This window comes from Dipodomys spectabilis, unplaced genomic scaffold (assembly GCF_019054845.1).
Source record: "Dipodomys spectabilis isolate Male_0828 unplaced genomic scaffold, ASM1905484v1 ptg000107l, whole genome shotgun sequence".
Taxonomy (NCBI): Eukaryota; Metazoa; Chordata; class Mammalia; order Rodentia; family Heteromyidae; genus Dipodomys; species Dipodomys spectabilis.
In genome coordinates, this window is record NW_024870784.1 from 8,077,169 (window position 1) to 8,102,869 (window position 25,701).

Consider the following 25,701-nt stretch of genomic DNA (forward strand, 5'->3'; position numbering starts at 1 on the left):
CAGAGCATTCACACAGAACACCCACACAGAGCACCCACACAGAGCACCCACACAGAGCACCCACACAGAGCACTCACACAGAGCACCTACACAGATCATTCCCACAGAGCACCCACACAGAGCACCCACACAGAGCACCTACACAGAGCATTCACACAGAGCACCTACACAGAGCACCTACACAGAGCACTCACACAGAGCATTCACACAGAGCACCCAAACAGAGCACCCACACAGAGCACCCACACAGAGCACTCACACAGAGCACCTACACAGATCATTCACACGGAGCACCTACACAGAGCACTCACACTGAGCACTCACACAGAGCACCTACACAGAGCACCCACACAGAGCACCTACACAGAGCACTCACACAGAGCACCTACACAGAGCACCTACACAGAGCACCCACACAGAGTACTCACACAGAGCACTCACACAGAGCATTCACACAGAGCACTCACACAGAGCACCTACACAGAGCACCTACACAGAGCACCCACACAGAGCACTCACACAGAGCATTCACACAGAGCACTCACACAGAGCACTCACACAGAGCACTCACACAGAGCACTCACACAGAGCATTCACACAGAGTACTCACACAGAGCACTCACACAGAGCACTCACACAGAGCACCCACACAGAGCACTCACACAGAGCATTCACACAGAGCACTCACACAGAGCACTCACACAGAGCACTCACACAGAGCACCTACACAGAGCACCCACACAGATCACCTACACAGAGCACCCACACAGAGCACACACACAGAGCACCCACACAGAGCACTCACACAGAGCACCCACACAGAGCACTCACACAGAGTACCTACACAGATCACTCACACAGATCACTCACACAGAGCACCTACACAGAGCACTCACACAGAGCACCCACACAGAGCACCTACACAGAGCACTCACACAGAGCACCCACACAGAGCACCCACACAGAGCACCCACACAGAGCACCCACACAGAGCACTCACACAGAGCACCTACACAGAGCACCTACACAGAGCACCCACACAGAGCACTCACACAGAGCACCCACACAGAGCACTCACACAGAGCACCTACACAGAGCACCTACACAGAGCACCCACACAGAGCACTCACACAGAGCACCCACACAGAGCACTCACACAGAGCACCTACACAGAGCACCTACACAGAGCACCCACACAGAGCACTCACACAGAGCACCCACACAGAGCACTCACACAGAGCACTCACACAGAGCACCTACACAGAGCACCTACACAGAGCACCCACACAGAGCACTCACACAGAGCACCCACACAGAGCACTCACACAGAGCACCCACACAGAGCACCTACACAGAGCACTCACACAGAGCACTCACACAGAGCACCCACACAGAGCACTCACACAGAGCACACACACAGAGCACCCACACAGAGCACCCACACAGAGCATTCACACAGAGCACTCACACAGAGCACCTACACAGAGCACCCACACAGAGCACCTACACAGAGCACCGACACGGAGCACCCACACAGAGCACTCACACAGAGCACCCACACAGAGCACTCACACAGAGCACCCACACAGAGCACTCACACAGAGCACCCACACAGAGCACCTACACAGAGCACTCACACAGAGCACCCACACAGAGCACCTACACAGAGCACCCACACAGAGCACTCACACAGAGCACCCACACAGAGCACCTACACAGAGCACCCACACAGAGCACTCACACAGAGCACCTACACAGAGCACCCACACAGAGCACTCACACAGAGCACCCACACAGAGCACCTACACAGAGCACCCACACAGAGCACTCACACAGAGCACCCACACAGATCACCCACACAGAGCACCCACACAGAGCACCTACACAGAGCACCCACACAGACCACCTACACAGAACACCCACACAGAGCACTCACACTGAGCATTCACACAGAGAACCCACACAGAGCACTCACACTGAGCATTCACACAGAGCACCCACACAGAGCACCTACACAGAACACCCATACAGAGCACCCACACAGAGCACCCACACAGAGCACCCACACAGAGCATTCACACCGAGCACTCACACTGAGCACTCACACAGAGCACTCACCCCGAGCAATCACACAGAGCACTCACACCAAGCACCCACACAGAGCATTCACACTGAGCACCCAGACAGAGCACTCACACAGAGCACCTACACAGAGCACCCACGTAGAGCACCTACACAGAGCACCCACACAGAGCACTCACACAGAGCACTTACACAGAGCACCCACACAGAGCACTCACACAGAGCACCCAGACAGAGCACCCATACAGAGTACTCACACTGAGCACTCACACAGAGCATTCACACAGAGCACCCAGACAGAGCACCCACACAGAGCACTCACACAGAGCACCCACACAGAGCACCCACACAGAGCACCCACACAGAGCACTCACACAGAGCACCCACACTGAGCACCCACACAGAGCACCCACACAGAGCACTCACACAGAGCACTCACACAGAGCACTCACACAGAGCACCTACACAGATCACTCACACAGAGCACCCACACAGAGCACTTACACAGAGCACCCACATAGAGCATTCACACAGAGCACTCACACAGAGTACCTACACAGAGCACCCACACAGAGTACATACACAGAGCACCCACACAGAGCACTCACACAGAGGACCCACACACATCACTCACACAGATCACTCACACAGAGCACCCACACAGAGCACTCACACAGATCACTCACACAGATCACTCACACAGAGCACCTACACAGAGCACCCACACAGAGCACTCACACAGATCACTCACATAGAGCACCCACACAGAGCACTCACACAGAGCACCTACACATATCACTCACACAGATCACTCACACAGAGCACCCACACAGAGCACTCACACAGATCACTCACACAGATCACTCACACAGAGCACCTACACAGAGCACCCACACAGAGCACTCACACAGATCACTCACACAGATCACTCACACAGAGCACCTACACAGAGCACCCACACAGAGCACTCACACAGATCACTCACACAGAGCACCCACACAGATCACTCACACAGATCACTCACACAGAGCACCCACACAGAGCACTCACACAGATCACTCACACAGATCACTCACACAGAGCACCTACACAGAGCACCCACACAGAGCACTCACACAGAGCACTCACACAGAGCACTCACACAGAGCACCCACACAGAGCACTCACACAGAGCACCCACACAGAGCACCCACACAGAGCACCCACACAGAGCACCTACACAGAGCACCTACACAGAGCACCCACACAGAGCACCCACACAGAGCACTCACACAGAGCACCCACACAGAGCACTCACACAGAGCACCCACACAGAGCACCCACACAGAGCACTCACACAGAGCACTCACACAGAGCACCCACACAGAGCACTCACACAGAGCACCTACACAGAGCATTCACACAGAGCACCCACACAGAGCACTAACACAGAGCACCCACACAGAGCATTCACACAGAGCATTCACACAGAGCACCCAGACAGAGCACTCACACAGAGCACCTACACAGATCATTCACACGGAGCACCTACACAGAGCACTCACACTGAGCACTCACACAGAGCACCTACACAGAGCACCCACACAGAGCACCTACACAGAGCACCCACACAGAGCACTCACACAGAGCATTCACACAGAGCACCTACACAGAGCACCCACACAGAGCACCCACACAGAGCACTCACACAGAGCACCTACACAGAGCACCCACACAGAGCACTCACACAGAGCACCTACACAGAGCATTCACACAGAGCACCTACACAGAGCACCCACACAGAGCACCTACACAGAGCACCCACACAGAGCACTCACACAGAGCACCTACACAGAGCACTCACACAGAGCATCCACACAGAGCACCTACACAGAACACCTACACAGAGCACTCACACAGAGCACCCACACAGAGCACCCACACAGAGCACCCACACAGAGCACTTACACAGAGCATTCACACAGAGCACCCACACAGAGCACCTACACAGAGCACTCACACAGAGCACCCACACAGAGCACTCACACAGAGCACCTACACAGAGCACCTACACAGAGCATTCACACAGAGCACCCACACAGAGCACCTACACAGAGCACCCACACAGAGCACCTACACAGAACACCTACACAGAGCACTCACACAGAGCACCCACACAGAGCACCCACACAGATCACCTACACAGAGCACCTACACAGAGCACCCACACAGAGCATTCACACAGAGCACCCACACAGAGCACTCACACAGAGCACCCACACGGAGCACTCACACAGAGCACCCACACAGAGCACCCACACAGAGCACCCACACAGAGCACCTACACAGAGTATTCACACAGAGCACCCACACAGAGCACTCACACAGAGCACCCACACAGAGCACCCACACAGAGCACCCACACAGAGCACTCACACAGAGCACCCACACAGAGCACCCACACAGAGCACCTACACAGAGCACCCACATAGAGCACCTACACAGAGCACCCACACAGAGCACCTACACAGAGCACTCACACAGAGCACCCACACAGAGCACTCACACAGAGCACTCACACAGAGCACCCACACAGAGCACTCACACAGAGCACCCACACAGAGCACCTACACAGAGCACTTACACACAGCACCCACACAGAGCACCCACACAGAGTACCTACACAGAGCACCTACACAGAGCACCCACACAGAGCACCCACACAAAGCAGTCACACAGAGCACCCACACAGAGCACCCACACAGAGCACTTACACAGAGCACCCACACAGAGCACTCACACAGAGCACCTACACAGAGCACCTACACAGAGCACCCACACAGAGCACCCACACAGAGCACCTACACAGAGCATTCACACAGAGCACCTATACAGAGCACCTACACAGAGCACCCACACAGAGCACCTACACAGAGCACCCACACAGAGCACCCACACAGAGCACCTACACAGAGCACTCACACAGAGCACCCACACAGAGCACTCACACAGAGCACCTACACAGAGCACCCACACAGAGCACCTACAAAGAGCACCCACACAGAGCACCCACACAGAGCACCCACACAGAGCACCCACACAGAGCACCTACACAGAGCACTCACACAGAGCACCCACACAGAGCACTCACACAGAGCACCTACACAGAGCACCCACACAGAGCACTCACACAGAGCACCCACACAGAGCACTCAAACAGAGCACCTACACAGAGCATTCAAACAGAGCACCCACACAGAGCACTCACACAGAGCACCCACACAGAGCACCCACACAGAGCACTCAAACAGAGCACCCACACAGAGCACTCACACAGAGCACCTACACAGAGCACTCACACAGAGCACCTACACAGAGCACTCACACAGAGCACTCACACAGAGCACTCACACAGAGCACCTACACAGAGCATTCACACAGAGCACTCACACAGAGCACCCACACAGAGCATTCACACAGAGCACCCACACAGAACACCCACACAGAGCACTCACACAGAGCACTCACACAGAGCACCTACACAGAGCACTCACACAGAGCACTCCCACAGAGCACTCACACAGATCACTCACACAGAGCACCCACACAGAGCACCCACACAGAGCACTCACACAGAGCACCTACACAGAGCACCCACACAGAGCAGTCACACAAAGCACTCACACAGAGCACCTACACAGAGCATTCACACAGAGCACCCACACAGGGCACCTACACACAGAGCACCTACACAGAGCACTCACACAGAGCACCCACACAGAGCACCTACACAGAACACCCACACAGAGCACACACACAGAGCACCCACGCAGAGCACTCACCCCGAGCAATCACACAGAGCACTCACACCAAGCACCCACACAGAGCACTCACACTGAGCACCCAGACAGAGCACTCACACAGAGCACCTACACAGAGCACCCACGTAGAGCACCTACACAGAGCACCCACACAGAGCACTCACACAGAGCACTTACACAGAGCACCCACACAGAGCACTCACACAGAGCACCCAGACAGAGCACCCATACAGAGTACTCACACTGAGCACTCACACAGAGCATTCACACAGAGCACCCACACAGAGCACCCACCCAGAGCACTCACACAGAGCACCCACACAGAGCACCCACACAGAGCACCCACACAGAGCACTCACACAGAGCACCCACACTGAGCACCCACACAGAGCACCCACACAGAGCACTCACACAGAGCACTCACACAGAGCACTCACACAGAGCACCTACACAGATCACTCACACAGAGCACCCACACAGAGCACTTACACAGAGCACCCACATAGAGCATTCACACAGAGCACTCACACAGAGTACCTACACAGAGCACCCACACAGAGTACCTACACAGATCACCCACACAGAGCACTCACACAGAGGACCCACACACATCACTCACACAGATCACTCACACAGAGCACCCACACAGAGCACTCACACAGATCACTCACACAGATCAGTCACACAGATCACTCACACAGAGCACCTACACAGAGCACCCACACAGAGCACTCACACAGATCACTCACATAGAGCACCCACACAGAGCACTCACACAGAGCACCTACACATATCACTCACACAGATCACTCACACAGAGCACCCACACAGAGCACTCACACAGATCACTCACACAGATCACTCACACAGAGCACCTACACAGAGCACCCACACAGAGCACTCACACAGATCACTCACACAGATCACTCACACAGAGCACCTACACAGAGCACCCACACAGAGCACTCACACAGATCACTCACACAGAGCACCCACACAGATCACTCACACAGATCACTCACACAGAGCACCCACACAGAGCACTCACACAGATCACTCACACAGATCACTCACACAGAGCACCTACACAGAGCACCCACACAGAGCACCCACACAGAGCACTCACACAGAGCACCCACACAGAGCATTCACACAGAGCACCCAGACAGAGCACTCACACAGAGCACCTACACAGATCATTCACACGGAGCACCTACACAGAGCACTCACACTGAGCACTCACACAGAGCACCTACAGAGAGCACCCACACAGAGCACCTACACAGAGCACCCACACAGAGCACTCACACAGAGCATTCACACAGAGCACCTACACAGAGCACCCACACAGAGCACCCACACAGAGCACTCACACAGAGCACCTACACAGAGCACACACACAGAGCACTCACACAGAGCACCTACACAGAGCACCCACACAGAGTACTCACACAGAGCACCTACACAGAGCACCTACACAGAGCACCCACACAGAGCACTCACACAGAGCACCTACACAGAGCACTCACACAGAGCATCCACACAGAGCACCTACACAGAACACCTACACAGAGCACTCACACAGAGCACCCACACAAAGCACTCACACAGAGCATCTACACAGAGCACCCACACAGAGCACTCACACAGAGCACCTACACAGAGCACCCACACAGAGCACTCACACAGAGCACCTACACAGAGCACTCACACAGAGCACCTACACAGAGCACTCACACAGAGCATCCACACAGAGCACCTACACAGAACACCTACACAGAGCACCCACACAGAGCACCCACACAAAGCACTCACACAGAGCACCCACACAGAGCACCCACACAGAGCACTTACACAGAGCACCCACACAGAGCACTCACACAGAGCACCTACACAGAGCACCTACACAGAGCACCCACACAGAGCACCCACACAGAGCACCTACACAGAGCATTCACACAGAGCACCTATACAGAGCACCTACACAGAGCACCCACACAGAGCACCTACACAGAGCACCCACACAGAGCACCCACGCAGAGCACCTACACAGAGCACTCACACAGAGCACCCACACAGAGCACTCACACAGAGCACCTACACAGAGCACCCACACAGAACACCCACACAGAGCACCTACAAAGAGCACCCACACAGAGCACCTACACAGAGCACCCACACAGAGCACCCACACAGAGCACCCACACAGAGCACCTACACAGAGCACTCACACAGAGCACCCACACAGAGCACTCACACAGAGCACCTACACAGAGCACCCACACAGAGCACTCACACAGAGCACCTACACAGAGCACTCAAACAGAGCACCTACACAGAGCATTCAAACAGAGCACCCACACAGAGCACACACACAGAGCACCCACACAGAGCACCCACACAGAGCACTCAAACAGAGCACCCACACAGAGCACTCACACAGAGCACCTACACAGAGCACTCACACAGAGCACCTACACAGAGCACTCACACAGAGCACTCACACAGAGCACTCACACAGAGCACCTACACAGAGCATTCACACAGAGCACTCAAACAGAGCACCCACACAGAGCACCTACACAGAGCACTCACACAGAGCACCTACACAGAGCATTCACACAGAGCACCCACACAGAGCACCCACACAGAGCACCCACACAGAGCACTCACACAGAGCATTCACACAGAGCACTCACACAGAGCTCTCACACAGAGCACCCACACAGAGCACCCACACAGAGCACCTACACACAGAGCACCTACACAGAGCACTCACACAGAGCACCCACACAGAGCACCTACACACAGAGCACCTACACAGAGCATTCACACAGAGGACCCACACAGAGCACTCACACAGAGCACATACACAGAGCACCCACACAGAGCACTCACACAGAGCACTCACACAGAGCACCTACACAGAGCACTCAAACAGAGCACTCACACAGAGCACCCACACAGAGCACCCACACAGAGCACCCACACAGAGCACCTACACAGAGCACTCACACAGAACACCCACACAGAGCACCTACACAGAACACTCACACAGAGCACTCACACAGAGCACCCACACAGATCACTCACACAGATCACTCACACAGAGCACCTACACAGAGCACTCACACAGAGCACCCACACAGAGCACTCACACACAGCACCTACACAGAGCATTCACACAGAGCACCTACACAGAGCACCCACACAGAGCATTCACACAGAGCACTCACACAGAGCACCCACACAGAGCACCCAGACAGAGCACCCACACAGAGCACCCACACAGAGCACCCACACAGATCACTCACACAGAGCACCCACACAGAGCACTCACACAGAGCACCCACACGGAGCACTCACACAGAGCACCTACACAGAGCACCCACACAGAGCACTCACACAGAGCACTCACACAGAGCACCCACACAGATCACTCACACAGATCACTCACACAGAGCACCTACACAGAGAACTCACACAGAGCACCCACACAGAGCACTCACACAGAGCACCCACACAGAGCACCCACACAGAGCACCCACACAGAGCACCTACACAGAGCATTCACACAGAGCACCCACACAGAGCACTCACACAGAGCACCTACACAGAGCACTCACACAGAGCACCCACACAGAGCACCCACACAGAGCACTCACACAGAGCACCTACACAGAGCACCCACACAGAGCACCTACACAGAGCACTCACACAGAGCACCCACACATAGTACCTACACAGAGCACCCACACAGAGCACTCACACAGAGCACCTACACAGAGCACCCACACAGACCACTCACACAGAGCACCTACACAGAGCACCCACACAGAGCACCCACACAGAGCACTCACACAGAGCACCTACACAGAGCACCCACACAGAGCACCTACACAGAGCACTCACACAGAGCACCCACACAGAGTACCTACACAGAGCACCCACACAGAGCACTCACACAGACAACCTACACAGAGCACCTACACAGAGCATTCACACAGAGCACCCACACAGAGCACCCACACAGAGCACTCACACAGAGCACCCACACAGAGCACCCACACAGAGCACTCACACAGAGCACTCACACAGAGCACCTACACAGAGCACTCACACAGAGCACTCACACAGAGCACTCACACAGATCACTCACACAGAGCACCCACACAGAGCACCCACACAGAGCACTCACACAGAGCACCTACACAGACTACCCACACAGAGCACTCACACAGAGCACTCACACAGAGCACTCACACAGAGCACCTACACAGAGCATTCACACAGAGCACCCACACAGAGCACCTACACACAGAGCACCTACACAGAGCACTCACACAGAGCACCCACACAGAGCACCTACACAGAGCATTCACACAGAGCACCCACACAGAGCACCCACACAGAGCACACACACAGAGCACCCACGCAGAGCACCTACACACAGAGCACCTACACAGAGCACTCACACAGAGCACCCACACAGAGCACTCACACAGAGCACCCACACAGAACACTCACACAGAGCACTCACACAGAGCACTCACACAGAGCACTCACACAGAACACCTACACAGAGCACCTACACAGAGCACCTACACAGAGCACCCACACAGAGCACCCACACAGAGCACTCACACAGAGCACTCACACAGAGCACTCACACAGCACACCCACACAGAGCACCTACACAGAGCACTCACACAGAGCACCCACACAGAGCACTCACACAGAGCACCCACACAGAGCACCCACACAGATCACCCACACAGAGCACTCACACAGAGCACCCACACAGAGCACTCACACAGAGCACCCACACAGAGCACCCACACAGAGCACTCACACAGAGCACCCACACAGAGCACTCACACAGAGCACTCACACAGAGCACTCACACAGAACACCTACACAGAGCACCTACACAGAGCACCCACACAGAGCACACACACAGAGCACCCACGCAGAGCACCTACACACAGAGCACCTACACAGAGCACTCACACACAGCACCCACACAGAGCACTCACACAGAGCACCCACACAGAACACCTACACAGAGCACCTACACAGAGCACCCACACAGAGCACACACACAGAGCACCCACGCAGAGCACCTACACACAGAGCACCTACACAGAGCACTCACACAGAGCACCCACACAGAGCACTCACACAGAGCACCCACACAGAGCACTCACACAGAGCACTCACACAGAGCACCCACACAGAGCACCCACACAGAGCACTCACACAGAGCACCCACACAGAGCATTCACACAGAGCACCCACACAGAGCACCCACACAGAGCACCTACACAGATCACCCACACAGAGCACTCACACAGAGCACCCACACAGAGCACTCACACAGAGCACTCACACAGAGCACTCACACAGCACACCCACACAGAGCACCTACACAGAGCACTCACACAGAGCACCCACACAGAGCACTCACACAGAGCACACACACAGAGCACCCACACAGAGCACCCACACAGAGTACTCACACAGAGCACCCACACAGAGCACTCACACAGAGCACCCACACAGAGCACCCACACAGAGCACTCACACAGAGCACCCACACAGAGCACTCACACAGAGCACTCACACAGAGCACCCACACAGAGCATTCACACAGAGCACCCACACAGAGCACCTACACAGAGCATCCACACAGAGCACTCACACAGAGCACTCACACAGAGCACTCACACAGAGCACCCACACAGAGCATTCACACAGAGCACCTACACAGAGCACCTACACAGAGCACCCACACAGATCACTCACACAGAGCACCTACACAGAGCACCCACACAGAGCACCCACACAGAGCACTCACACAGAGCACCCACACAGAGCACTCACACAGAGCACCCACACAGAGCACCCACACAGAGCACTCACACAGAGCACTCACACAGAGCACCCACACAGATCACTCACACAGATCACTCACACAGAGCACCTACACAGAGAACTCACACAGAGCACCCACACAGAGCACTCACACAGAGCACCCACACAGAGCACCCACACAGAGCACCCACACAGAGCACCTACACAGAGCATTCACACAGAGCACCCACACAGAGCACTCACACAGAGCACCTACACAGAGCACTCACACAGAGCACGCACACAGAGCACCCACACAGAGCACTTACACAGAGCACCTACACAGAGCACCCACACAGAGCACCTACACAGAGCACTCATACAGAGCACCCACACATAGTACCTACACAGAGCACCCACACAGAGCACTCACACAGAGCACCTACACAGAGCACCTACACAGAGCACCCACACAGACCACTCACACAGAGCACTCACACAGAGCACCCACACAGAGCACCCACACAGAGCACTCACACAGAGCACCTACACAGAGCACCCACACAGAGCACCTACACAGAGCACTCACACAGAGCACCCACACAGAGTACCTACACAGAGCACCCACACAGAGCACTCACACAGACAACCTACACAGAGCACCTACACAGAGCATTCACACAGAGCACCCACACAGAGCACCCACACAGAGCACTCACACAGAGCACTCACACAGAGCACCTACACAGAGCACTCACACAGAGCACTCACACAGAGCACTCACACAGATCACTCACACAGAGCACCCACACAGAGCACCCACACAGAGCACTCACACAGAGCATCTACACAGAGCACCCACACAGAACACTCACACAGAGCACTCACACAGAGCACTCACACAGAGCACCTACACAGAGCATTCACACAGAGCACCCACACAGAGCACCTACACACAGAGCACCTACACAGAGCACCCACACAGAGCACCCACACAGAGCACCTACACAGAGCACCCACACAGAGCACACACACAGAGCACCCACGCAGAGCACCTACACACAGAGCACCTACACAGAGCACTCACACAGAGCACCCACACAGAGCACTCACACAGAGCACCCACACAGAGCACTCACACAGAGCACTCACACAGAGCACCTACACAGAGCACCCACACAGAGCACTCACACAGAGCACTCACACAGATCACTCACACAGAGCACCCACACAGAGCACCCACACAGAGCACTCACACAGAGCACCCACACAGAGCATTCACACAGAGCACCCACACAGAGCACCCACACAGAGCACCTACACAGATCACCCACACAGAGCACTCACACAGAGTACCCACACAGAGCACTCACACAGAGCACTCACACAGAGCACTCACACAGCACACCCACACAGAGCACCTACACAGAGCACTCACACAGAGCACCCACACAGAGCACTCACACAGAGCACCCACACAGAGCACCCACACAGAGCACCCACACAGAGCACTCACACAGAGCACCCACACAGAGCACTCACACAGAGCACCCACACAGAGCACCCACACAGAGCACTCACACAGAGCACCCACACAGAGCACTCACACAGAGCACTCACACAGAGCACCCACACAGAGCATTCACACAGAGCACCCACACAGAGCACCTACACAGAGCACCCACACAGAGCACCCACACAGAGCACTCACACAGAGCACTCACACAGAGCACTCACACAGAGCACCCACACAGAGCACTCACACAGAGCACCCACACAGAGCACCTACACAGAGCACCTACACAGAGCACCCACACAGAGCACTCACACAGAGCACCCACACAGAGCACTCACACAGAGCACCCACACAGAGCACCTACACAGAGCACCCACACAGAGCACTCACACAGAGCACCCACACAGAGCATTCACACAGAGCACCCACACAGAGCACTCACACAGAGCACCCACACAGAGCACCTACACAGAGCACCCACACAGAGCATTCACACAGAGCACTCACACAGAGCACTCACACAGAGCACCCACACAGAGCACCTACACAGAGCACCCACACAGAGCACCTACACAGAGCACCCACACAGAGCACCTACACAGAGCACCCACACAGAGCACCCACACAGAGCACTGACACAGAGCAATCACACAGAGCACCCACACAGAGCATTCACACAGAGCACCCACACAGAGCACCTACACAGAGCACCCACACAGAGCACCCACACAGAGCACTCACACAGAGCACTCACACAGAGCACTCACACAGAGCACCCACACAGAGCATTCACACAGAGCACCTACACAGAGCACCTACACAGAGCACCCACACAGATCACTCACACAGAGCACCTACACAGAGCACCCACACAGAGCACCCACACAGAGCACTCACACAGAGCACCCACACAGAGCACTCACACAGAGCACCTACACAGAGCATTCACACAGAGCACCTACACAGAGCACCTACACAGAGCACCCACACAAAGCACTCACACAGAGCACCCACACAGAGCACCCACACAGAGCACCTACACAGAGCACCCACACAGAGCACTCACACAGAGTACCTACACAGAGCACCTACACAGAGCACCCACACAGATCACTCACACAGAGCACCTACACAGAGCACCCACACAGAGCACCCACACAGAGCACTCACACAGAGCACCCACACAGAGCACCCACACAGAGCACCTACACAGAGCACCCACATAGAGCACTCACACAGAGCACTCACACAGAGCACTCACACAGAGCACCCACACAGAGCATTCACACAGAGCACCTACACAGAGCACCTACACAGAGCACCCACACAGATCACTCACACAGAGCACCTACACAGAGCACCCACACAGAGCACCTCCACAGAGCACTCACACAGAGCACTCACACAGAGCACCCACGTAGAGCACCCACACAGAGCACCCACACTGAGCTGGGCCACCAGTGCTCTTTTTTTTGGTAATTCTTATTTTGATGTCATTCCTGGGACTTGAACTCAGGGCCTGGGTGTTGTCCCTTGCGTCTTTTACTCAAGGCTGGTGTTCTACCACTTGAGCCACAGCTCCACCCTGACTCCTCGGTCGTCTATTAGACATAGGCGTCTCACAGTCTTGCCTGGCTTTGACAGCGATCCTCCGATCTCAGCCTCCTGGACAGTTAGGGTTACTGACACATGTGTCTTTGCTTCACGATGCCCACCAGGGGCCTCCTGAAAGCTCTCTTGGGTGCGCGCAGCCATGCCCGCTGTCCCTGCTGGCCATGGCCACCTGCAGAAGGCTGGACATCAGGGGGCATACTTGTCCAACCTACCGGGACACGAGGCTTCTGGGAATGTAAGTGTTCCCAACACCCAGATGTGGGGCCTGAGGTCACCTGCTGTAGTCAGGTGCGCATGCCTGTCACATCCGTACAGCAAAGTGTGCATGCATGTCACACCCTTAGAGATAGTTGTGGGTATGTGTCACACCTGTACAGCTAGGTGTGGGTGTGTGTCACTCCTGCACAGCCAGGTGTGCATGCATGTCACGGTTGTACAGCTAGGTGTGGGTGTGTGTCACTCCTGCACAGCCAGGTGTGCATGCATGTCACGGTTGTACAGCTAGGGATGGGTGTGTGTCACACTTGTACAGCCAGGTGTGCATGCATGTCACGGTTGTACAGCTAGGTGTGGGTGTGTGTCACTCCTGCACAGCCAGGTGTGCATTCATGTCACACTTGTACAGCTAGGGATGGGTGCGTGTCACACTTGTACAGCTAGGTGTGCGTGTGTGTCACACCCTGACAGATAGTTGTGGGTGTGTGTCACACCTGTACAGGTAGGTGTGGGTGCATGTCACTCCTGCACAGCTAGGTGTGCATGCATATCACACTCTACAGCTAGGTGTGGGTGTGTGTCACTCCCGCACAGCTAGGTGTGCAAGCATGTCACGGTTGTACAGCTAGGTGTGGGTGTGTGTCACTCCCGCACAGCTAGGTGTGGGTGCGTGTCACACTCTACAGCTAGGTGTGGGTGTGTGTCACTCCCGCACAGCTAGGTGTGGGTGCGTGTCACACTCTACAGCTAGGTGTGGGTGTGTGTCACACTCTACAGCTAGGTGTGGGTGTGTGTCACACTCTACAGCTAGGTGTGGGTGTGTGTCACACTCTACAGCTAGGTGTGGGTGCGTGTTACACTACAGCTAGGTGTGGGTGTGTGTCACACTCTACAGCTAGGTGTGGGTGCATGTCACACTCTACAGCTAGGTGTGGGTGTGTGTCACACTCTACAGCTAGGTGTGGGTGTGTATCACACTCTACAGCTAGGTGTGGGTGTGTGTCACACTCTACAGCCAGGTGTGGGTGCGTGTCACACTCTACAGCTAGGTGTGGGTGCGTGTCACACTCTACAGCTAGGTGTGGGTGCGTGTCACACTCTACAGCTAGGTGTGGGTGCGTGTCACACTCTACAGCTAGGTGTGGGTGTGTGTCACACTCTACAGCTAGGTGTGGGTGTGTGTCACTCCCGCACAGCTAGGTGTGGGTGCGTGTCACACTCTACAGCTAGGTGTGGGTGTGTGTCACACTACAGCTAGGTGTGGGTGCGTGTCACACTCTACAGCTAGGTGTGGGTGCGTGTCACACTCTACAGCTAGGTGTGGGTGCGTGTTACACTACAGCTAGGTGTGGGTGTGTGTCACACTCTACAGCTAGGTGTGGGTGCGTGTCACACTCTACAGCTAGGTGTGGGTGCGTGTCACACTCTACAGCTAGGTGTGGGTGTGTGTCACTCCCGCACAGCCAGGTGTGCAAGCATGTCACGGTTGTACGGCTAGGTGTGGGTGCGTGTCACACTCTACAGCTAGGTGTGGGTGTGTGTCACTCCCGCACAGCCAGGTGTGCAAGCATGTCACGGTTGTACGGCTAGGTGTGGGTGTGTGTCACACTACAGCTAGGTGTGGGTGTGTATCACACTCTACAGCTAGGTGTGGGTGTGTGTCACACTACAGCTAGGTGTGGGTGCGTGTCACACTCTACAGCTAGGTGTGGGTGTGTGTCACACTCTACAGCTAGGTGTGGGTGTGTGTCACACTCTACAGCTAGGTGTGGGTGCGTGTCACACTCTACAGCTAGGTGTGGGTGTGTGTCACACTCTACAGCTAGGTGTGGGTGCGTGTTACACTCTACAGCCAGGTGTGGGTGTGTGTCACTCCCGCACAGCTAGGTGTGGGTGCATGTCACACTCTACAGCTAGGTGTGGGTGCGTGTCACACTCTACAGCTAGGTGTGCATGCATATCACACTCTACAGCTAGGTGTGGGTGTGTGTCACTCCCGCACAGCTAGGTGTGCAAGCATGTCACGGTTGTACAGCTAGGTGTGGGTGTGTGTCACTCCCGCACAGCTTGGTGTGGGTGTGTGTCACACTCTACAGCTAGGTGTGGGTGTGTGTCACACTCTACAGCTAGGTGTGGGTGTGTATCACACTCCACAGCTAGGTGTGGGTGTGTGTCACACTCTACAGCTAGGTGTGGGTGCGTGTCACACTCTACAGCCAGGTGTGGGTGTGTATCACACTCTACAGCTAGGTGTGGGTGTGTGTCACACTCTACAGCTAGGTGTGGGTGTGTGTTACACTCTACAGCTAGGTGTGGGTGCGTGTCACACTCTACAGCCAAGTGTGGGTGCGTGTCACACTCTACAGCTAGGTGTGGGTGTGTGTCACACTCTACAGCTAGGTGTGGGTGTGTGTCACTCCCGCACAGCCAGGTGTGGGTGTGTGTCACACTCTGCAGCTAGGTGTGGGTGTGTGTCACTCCGGCACAGCCAGGTGTGGGTGCGTGTCACTCCTGCACAGCTAGGTGTGGGTGCGTGTCACTCCCGCACAGCCAGGTGTGCGTGCATGGCGACCTCTGCCACCTGTGGCAGGCCTGGAAGATAATGGCAGCTGTAGTGCGTGTCCCAGCACGGACCAAGGCACCAGAGGTTTGGGTCCCGGGCTCCTCGGGCTCTCACTGAGTGTTTACCCGTTGTTTGGTTAGCATAGTAACCGTGCTCTCGGCAGCCCCGTGGGGGTTAGAAGGACATTTTATCAGCTGGTCTGAGCTCCCTGCCAGCCAGCCTCGCTCCGGACCTCTGCCACCTCCCTCTGCCTGGCCCAAGTGCCCGGAGCCACGCGCGCGTCTGGGTGAGCGTGTCCACGGCGTGTGCAAGGTGCGGCAGCGTGGGGCGGGGAGGGAACTCTCCTTGGACAGAGGGCAGCACTGGCTCGGGCCAGGCGTCCCTGCGCAGAGTGCTGGGCGGCTTTGTCCTCTTCTTCCTCCCCCTCGGCCCCCTGCTCTTCCTCCCCTTCCTTGCCCTCCCCCTCCTCCCCCTCTCTCTCCTTCCCTGCCTTCCTGCCCTTGCTGCTGGCCTGACAGGCGGCTTTACAGCTGAGCCAAATGCGGTTTGTAGTCTGCGCGGGGCCTCCTCCAGCTCATTACCCTAATCACCGGGGAGCGCCAGCGCTGAGGGCGGCGGCTGGGCCTCCAGAGGTGACCTGGGACCTTCTTTGGTGCTGGTGCTTGGGGCACCTCTTGTGGTCGCTGTGTGGCTTGGCGGGGCCTGTTTTCTTGAGGCCCAGGACTTGGGAGTGGAGACATGTCTGACTTGTTATGTCTGAGCCAGAGTCTGAGCCTGTCTTTTGGTGGCACTGAGATGGCACCCGGGGCCTCGTGCTGGCTCAGTACAGCCTTTCATGCTTGTAGTTCTTTTCCAGGTAGGATCTCACAGTTTTGCCCGGAACCCCTCTCCAATTGTGGTCTTCTTACTTGCGGCCTACTGTGTCACTAGGATGACAAGCACACACCACTGGGCCTGACTGTGGAGATGGTGCCTCACTAACTCTGCATGGACTGGCCTCAAACTGCAGTCCTCAGGGTCTCCACTGGGGGATGTCTCAGGTAACAGGGATTACAGGCATTGGCTCCCATGCCTGGGTTTGGAAGAGCTTTTAACCTGGAGGCCTTGGGAAGTGTTGGCATCGTGGGCAAGGTCCTGGCTGATTTTGGAGACGCCACAGTTCTGCCTGGTGGGTGCACTTGCCATGAGGGCATAGCTCGGTGCCCAGGCCTGGCGTTGCCAACAACTGCCAACGGGCTGAAGCCTCCCGAAGCACGTGCATGAAGAGCGGCCCCAGAGTCGAATCGCAGGTCTGGACTGTCCAGCCCAGGGCACTGTACCCTTTGCAGCCTGAGGGACGGGCGTGGGGCAGGCCTCCCCATAGGCCTCTTGGGGTCAGGATGCCCACAGGGCCTCGGGGGTCCCAGGGCTGCAGCCACTCTGCATCGGGGCCTATTTCTCAGACATGCATAGTTGCTCTCAGAAAACATAGGCCCTTCCCCAAGACCCCGAGCCAGGCGGCAGGCGCTGGGTGGGCGCTGGGCGGGGGTGGGTGGGAAGGGGGGGCCTAGAGCCTTGCCTCCCCTCCAGATATCAGCGGTCTCCCTCCCTGCTGGCTTTTAGGGCCAGCGGCCAGTGCACAGGGGCAGGGGTGTCTCGGACCAGGCCGGGGAGTCAGCGCGGCTCAGGGGGGTTAGAGCCACAGGGGACAGCCATCATGGGGAGCCGGGAGCCACGGGTCAGGCCACGGCCCCCTGGGAGACTGACTCCCACGGCGCTGCCCAGGGCCATGGTCCCGGCGGTTGGGGCAAGCGTCCACTGCAGGATTCCTGTCTCTCTGTCTCTCGGGGTCTCGGGGACCTTTGCAGCCCGAGGGTTGAGCATGCGGTCCGCATCCCCGACCCACCGCAGCCCGCACAGCATCCGCGCTGAGACAGGAGGTGTGTGGCCCGGAGCAGGACCCAGTGACCGGCATAGGCTGTCCCGTGAGCAGGGCCCAGTGACCCGCGTAGGCCGTCCCGTGAGCAGGGCCCAGTGACCCGCGTAGGCCGTCCCGTGAGCAGGGCCCAGTGACCCGCGTAGGCCGTCCCGTGAGCAGGGCCCAGTGACCCGCGTAGGCCGTTCTGTGACTGCTGTTGGTGGCTCCCAGTGAAAGCCGCTTACTGGATTAGCCTGGCCCCAAGGTAGAGCCGGCGGGGCTGGGGGGGGGGGGGCGTCCGTCCTGGGCCCTGCCGACGCGCGCGGGCTGCTGTCGCTCGGGCAGTCCCTCGAGGCGGAGCCGCTGCTTCTCACTGCAGACGGGGCGTGCGGGCTTGGCCGCAACCCCGTGTGAACTCACATCCTTCGACTTCCGGCTGAGGCCGGGACCTGCTCTCCACCGGGCGCCTTGTCACCAGCCGCGGGGCAGCGGTGGACCATGCTGGCCAGCTCCTCAACCTGCCTCTTCTCCGGGGTCTGCGCCGCCCTGGTGGCCGTGGCCCTGGCCTACTACTTCTACTGGTGAGCAGGGGCCGTGCCGCGCCCACCCTTTCCCACGCGCCCCACGCCCCGAGGGGGCTGGGGGAGCGGGCAGCTGCAGAGCCGCGTGGGGTCCTGGGCCCTCCCCAGGAAGGCTCTCCATGGAATGTTCCCTGGGGGCTCGGTTGCCTGTGTGTCCTGGGTCAGAGAGGAGGCGTGTGGCTGCCCGGCTCACACAGACCCTTCTGCTGTCCTGGGGCCCCGCTGCCCTCGGGTGGCCTGTGGAACCAGCCTCCTGGCGGGGCTCGGCCTTCCCTGCGGCCACGGCCGGGCCGGCGGGCTGGCCACCTCGGGCCTGCAGTCTTCAGTCCCCACCTGCCCCATAAGGGTCCAAGGGCACTGTGACCTTGCGCAGGTGGGCGACGGAGGCTGTGGTGGACAAGACCCCGTCACTGGTACTATTGCCACAAAGCGAGGGTGTGGCTGCTGTCACTGTCCAGACTGGGGGAGGGGGGCCCTGGGCGTCTGTGGGCCTCTGGATGCCCTGCGGGGCCGCTCGGCTCCCCAGCCCACTTGCCCGCGGGGGCCAGGTCTGCACTGTGCCTTTCTCTTCATAGATCCGATTATATCCTCCGTTCTAGTGAGCTCAGGCTTGGGGGGGGGGGGTTGTCTGCCCAGGTGCCCGGGTAGGGCATGGCACCCCGCCTGTGTTGGTGAGCATGGAGCCCTCCCCGGGCTGTGGTTTCTCTCCCTGCGGTGTCTCCACCGTGTCCCCCTCTCGTGACCCACACCCCCCTCTCTGACCCGACCCTCCCCGCCCGCTGACTGGCGCGCCACCCGCAGCCCAGCCCCCACCCTGGGACTGAGCTTCCAGGCAGGTGCTCCACCCCGTGAGCCGTGCCTCCAGCACTTTCCTTTAGGTTGTTTGGTGTCTTGCACTTTGCCTGGGCCAGTCCCAGATTGCAGTGGTCCTCCCGCGGCCTCCTGCCCAGTCGGATGATCTTGGCGGGCCCGAGGAGCCTTCTTACAGCTGGCTGCGGCCTGCCTGGAGGCTGGGCCGCTCTGCCAGGCTCTGCCAGGCTGGCCCTCCTCCCTGCAGGCGCCGGCAGGGAAACGTCGCATCCTCCCCTCCACGCCAGGCGAGCACTCGTGTTTCGCTGGCTGCTCCCCCCCCCCCCCCACGAGGCCTGTACGCATTGCACTCCCAGTTCGCATGGACCCAGGACACCAGGGTCAGAACCCGGCAGAGGTGGAGTCTGAGCCCTTAGCACGGAAGGCCCTTCAGAAGTGTGTGTGTGTCATGCTGCAGAGAGCGTGTCCCAGTGCCAGGTTCCCAGCTCTTTCCAGCCAGCACCCAGCACCATCCTGCCTGGCCCGTCCTCTGCCCATGGGCGCCAGGCTGGCTGCAGCTGCTCCAAGGTCGCATCACAGGCCGCGCGCAGGCCCGTGCCCGAGGGGTTGATGGCAGACATTTTCCATGTACCTAGGTGCAAAGGGCAGAGCGGCCGTGGGTGAGCTGCGGGTGTGTGGGGGCTGTGTGCCACATGGGGGTTGCGTGCCATGTGGAGCTGCGTGCTGTGTGTGTGCTGCGTGTGCATGTGGGCTGTGGGTGTGTGTGGGCTGTGGGGGGGGCTGTATGCAAGTGTGGGCTGCGTGCTGCGTGTGGGCTGCAGGCATGTGTGGGCTGTGTGCCGCATGTACGCTGTGTGCTGCATGTGGGCTACAGGCGTGTGTGGGTTGCGTGTGCATGTGGGCTGTGTGTAAGTGTGGGCTGTGTGCGTGTGTGGGCTGCATGCAAGTGTGGGCTGCAAGCATGTGTGGGCTGCGGGCATGTGGGCTGCATGCATTGTGGGCTGCGGGCGTGTGTGGGCTGTGTGCGCGTGTGGGCTGTGTGCGCGTGTGGGCCGCGCTCCTCCGTGCCCCGTGATGCAGGATCCCGGGGCCGCCAGACCTGGCCACAGTGCCCCAGGTGGACTGTGTTTTCCTCAGCCAGCCTCGCTGCAGGTGTGAGCGTGTGATTCCCAGAGCCAACCAGGGTGTGTACGAAAGCGCCCAGCTCCTGCCACCAGCCCATCCCTCCCGCACCCCTCTGCTCCCCCGGCCCCTGAGCTACGCTGTGCTGACGAGGCTCCTTGGGAAAGGCCCAGCCTGGAGGCCCAGCGTCCTCGGCAGGGATGAGTGGCGGGCCGAGGGGCTGCTGTCCTGCGAGGCCTCCCGCCCTCCCCCTCGCCATCGCCCCGCAGGCCTGAGCCCCGGCATGGATGAGTGGCGGGCCGAGGGGCTGCTGCCCTGCGAGGCCTCCCGCCCTCCCCCTCGCCCTCCCCCGCGGGCCTGAGCCTCGGCCTTCTCTCTGCGGGAAACACAAAGAGCCATGTCGCTCTGCCCTCCCTCGCTCCTGACCACACTGCCCAGTCTGCTGCCACAGATTTAGGCATCTACCCATTCTCTTAAAACAGTTCCTACCTCACGGTGTGTCCAAAAGCATGCCGGTCCAAAGCCAGCCACCAGCCGCATGCCAGCGGCTCAGGCCTGGAGTCCTAGCCACTCAGGAGGCTGAGATCTGAGGATCGCAGTTTGAAGCCAGCCCAGACACAAAGTTCATAAGACTCTGATCTCCAATTAACCACCAAAAGGCCAGAAGTAAATGAAGTGCCAAGTGATAAAGTGTCAGCCTGGAGCAGGGAGCATTGGGGAACAAAGGAGAGCACGAGGTCTCGAGTTCAAGTCCCAGGCCTGACACAACAGAAAAAACAAAGTCACATAAAATTTCTTAACATTAATCACTAGAGAAGCTTCAGGAAGGAAACTTGGTCCTGGTTCAGGAAGCTCTAGTCTTGGAGGAATAGGAAAAAGAGGAGGAAAAGAATGAGTCACAAGAGCCTTGTTAAACAGGTGTTAGAAGACTATGCTGTGTGCTGATTATAACGTTTTTGCACTATCACTTTTTATTACTCAAAAATTAATTCTCCATTTTCAATAAAAGGAACAGATTCCCTCTTCAAAACTAAAAGCTTCCAGCTGCTCAGGCCTGGCCTTTGCAAGGAACATCGCCGCTTCCCTTCCCGGCGTCCTGTTGCGATCGCTGTCTGTGCTGGGCTTCTGTGGGTTCTGCTTAGTCCTTGTTTTCCTCTTCATCCGCTTCCTCTTCATTTTGCTGGGCTAAATTTATCAGTAATCTTTTCACAAAGATGAATACAAGTTAAGTTTCCTGAAACCTTGTGTGTCTTTAGAGACTACATGCTTTCTGCTTTTCTAGTTTGTGTGCTTGGGTCTTAGAAGAAGACAAGTGGGATTCTAAGTGTTTTTAGTGCAGAAAGTTGAATGAAGGTCTATTTTCAAAGTGGGCAGAAACTAAGAAAAACAATGAAAGGTTTTAAAAACTTGGCAGGGTGTGGTGAGGCCTGCCTGTAATCCCAGCTATGCAAGAGGTAGAGAGGTAGGGGAATTGTTGTTCAAGGGCAATTCAGGCAGAAAAGCCCAAATACTCCATCTCCAAAACAACCAGCAAAAAGATGAGCTGGAGTCATGGCTCAAATGGCAGAGTGCCTAGAGAAGCAAGCGAGCTGAGCAAGCTTTGGGACTCAGTGCAACCCCAGAATCAACCCCCCCACCCCCTCCCGGCCCTCTGCCCCCCCCCCCCCCTGCTACAGCAGCTTTGCCTCCACATCAGGTCAGAAGGCCGAGCTGCAGGCGGACAGCAGCGTTTGGCACTGCCAGCCCTGGGAGCGGGGGTGAGGGTCACAGAGTTTGGACCCAGGCTCCGGGCGGCTCCCCCGCCTGCCAGGCTCAGCACCGAGCTCCCCGGCCTCCCTCGCCGCCAGGAGGGAGCAGGAGCTGGCAGCACAGCCACCCTGACACTTCACCCACTTGGCAAGACGGTAGTCCGTGCTCCTAGATGTGGCTGAACGGTCACTGCCTCCCGCGCCGCCGCCGGGGCTGAGGACGGGTGACCGGTGACCCAGTTCCCGAGCTAAGGCAGAGGCGGAAGAGAGGCAGGTGAGGGGGTGGGAGGCCCCAGGGTCCCTGCCGCGGGGGACAGGCTGCCGCTTCCTGTAGCACAGGCTCCGAGCTGCACCTCGGGCCTGGCCTCAGGGAGAGACGCGGGCTGAGCCGGAGGACAAAGCGGGCGGAAGCCAGGATCCTTCTGATGTGCGGCTTGTTTCTAGGCAGAAGGCCTAGAGGGGCGTGTGCGTCCGCGGGGCCTTGCCCACTGTGGAGGCATTACGAAGGCAAGTCGCAGAACACGACTTCAGTTCTGGATAAACGTTCTGGAACTGAGGGAAAGCAAGGGAAAAGAAAACATCCACAGGAGGATGGATTCATTGTGCAAGGAAAGAGCTAGGATTGGCTTAAATACTTCTCATCAACGGGTTCTCCATTCTAGGACAGGAGGGAGAGAGGCCAGGGTTGGGGGGGGGGCGGTGTGGCAGAGGGAGACGCCCTTGCAGGCGCTTGGTCCTGTGCACAGGAGCACTATTCCTGGGGAAATGACACCCAGGCAGTGGCCATGCTGTGGGGTGCAGCCCGAGGGAACCCAGAGAAATGGACACAGGCACCTTCCCTTTGCAAAGGACTCGGTGCTGCTGAGACCCGAGTCAGTCCCTCCCCGGGCCCCCTGCCTCGGCCCCTCGGCCCCTCGGCCCCTCGGCCTGCAGGAGAGCTGGCTCTGTTCACGCTTCTCCTTTGGCTTGGCAGCCCTGCCGGTTGTGTGTGGCCGGTGGAGGGCATGAGGGGAATGGGAGGAGGCAGTAGTGGTGGGCTGTGTGGGGAGCCACTGAGAGTACTCTGCCCAGCACGGGGAGATGACTCCCCGTGGAAGGGAAAGGCAGCCCCAGGGTGGTTCTGTGGTCTTGCATGTGAGTCCTGGGGGACCCTTAGACCACCACAAACTCTTGGTAACAACCATCACCCCAAGGAAAATGTGACTGTACTGCGATCCTGCTGCTTGCACACTGATCATGCTGTGGCTGTACTGCGCCCTGTGGTCGTACTGTGAATGTGTGTGTGGTGATGGCGCCGTTAGCGTGCTGTACTCTGTTCCGTGATGGTGCTGATTGTACTGTGTTGGTTTTTGTTGTCTTTCTGTGATTGCACTATGCTTTTGGACAATTTCTCTTCCATTTAACACTGAATCCTATTGGCCTGATGTATGTGTTAGGAGCTGTCTTCTACTTTAAGGCATTTGTGTGGTGAGATTGTCGAGTGGCTGTGCAGACAGGGAGCTCAGGCGTCGGCGGGCTGCGGGGGCCCGGCCTGGTCCTGGCTGCTGCTCTCCAGCAGCGACACTTATTCCCAAGCCACTTAGTTTGGAGCATTTTGAGCCTCCGGCTTTGGAAGCCTGGGTGTGGTTGGTGTGGTCCTGTTGCTGTACGACAAGGGTGACAACACGGTCATCTTTGTCAGGGCTGTCCATGCTCAGCAGCCCTGGGGGCAGCTCTGGGAAGGCCCTGCCGTGCCCCGTGACACCTGTGGAGTTGGGGTGGGGCAGGCACCCCAAGAGGACAGGACCCCTGCTGCCCGGCGTGTCCTGGCCCTTCCCCTCGGCCCCTATGTGGGCTCAGCTGCCCAGCCCCGTGGCTCTTCCCTGAAGAGCCTCTCTTCCCTCTTCCCCTGCAGCCACC

General features: G+C 57.6%; 1 protein-coding gene across 2 annotated transcripts in view; it reads left to right on the forward strand.

Annotated features, from left to right (window-relative positions):
* The window catches only part of Agpat3 (1-acylglycerol-3-phosphate O-acyltransferase 3), an 86,380-nt gene that overhangs the window by 46,240 nt on the left and 14,439 nt on the right, over positions 1-25,701 (forward strand). Inside the window, exon 1 of one of the 2 annotated variants that reach the window (XM_042687304.1) lies at positions 25,641-25,653. The exons of the other annotated variant lie outside the window; for it this stretch is intronic. The gene's annotated coding sequence lies outside the window, so the exon portion shown is untranslated. Of the gene's footprint in view, positions 1-25,640; positions 25,654-25,701 lie in introns of those variants that run through there. 2 annotated transcript variants of the gene reach the window in all.